We start from the raw sequence: 1,011 nt of genomic DNA on the forward strand, positions 1-1,011 counted from the left end.
AGTCCTTGGTCCCACCCCTGTGCAGCGTTAGGAAATATTGAAAAGTGCACGGGTCAGTACAGCTGGATGTGGCAAAATTTTAAAGTAATTCAAACAGAAGGTGGGGTTCCAGCTTTATGTCTATTTAATTTGGCTTCTATTTGGCAGCTAGGTGCACGTTGAGCTAGGACAGGAGCGGAGGTGACTCAGACCCTGGGAGGATAACAGGTGCCTGAGCAGTTGGCTGGAATCCAGGGTAGAAACTTCCTGGTCTCCATAGTTCTCCTCATGTGTGCATATTCCTCTCCCCGGTAGGTAACTTCAGAGCATCACTTCAAATCATAGAGTTCCCAGTAGAGTGCCCAACATAACATACAGGAGGTATTGCAGACCTGGAATCCAAAATCAGAAAAGTTCAGTATTAAAAACCTCCCTCTTCTTCAGTCCGTTAGGAATACACCTTATCTTTGCAGAAGGAGTTACCTGGTTTCACATCTACCCTCCTCTCTTTGAATTTTGTAAGAATTACTAAATAATGTCTGTTGGGTTTGTCTATGAATGAAAAGAGGCCCTAAAGCAGAGGAGAGTAAACAAACTTATTATGTGCAGGAAATATCTTTGAAATACACAAGACTGTCTTAAAATGTGCTTGTTTTCATGTAAATATACTTTTTTTCTCTTTTTAAGGGGATAATGTTAGAAAACATGTAAACAGCCTTTAAATTAATGTGTGAATAAATTATTTAACATTGTCCCAAAAATCATTATGCAAAGTGATACTTATTGTAGGATGGTCTTTATAGTAAAATAATAGAAAAATTATTAACTCAGTTTCTCAGTAATGACTAAAATCAATCTCTCTCTGCCCGCTTTCTTGCTCTGTCTAGCAGACTTACTAGCAGGCCCCCATCCACCAACCCTATGGAGTTCCATTTTCATAAACCACTACGAAGGGCAGAGACAAAGGGAAATACCAATTTTCCTTACAATCCCTAGACCTATTGACTAAATCTGTCTTTTTTTTTTTTTAAG

Source organism: Otolemur garnettii, unplaced genomic scaffold, assembly GCF_000181295.1.
Source record: "Otolemur garnettii isolate 467f Iridium unplaced genomic scaffold, OtoGar3 scaffold00149, whole genome shotgun sequence".
Classification (NCBI taxonomy): Eukaryota; Metazoa; Chordata; class Mammalia; order Primates; family Galagidae; genus Otolemur; species Otolemur garnettii.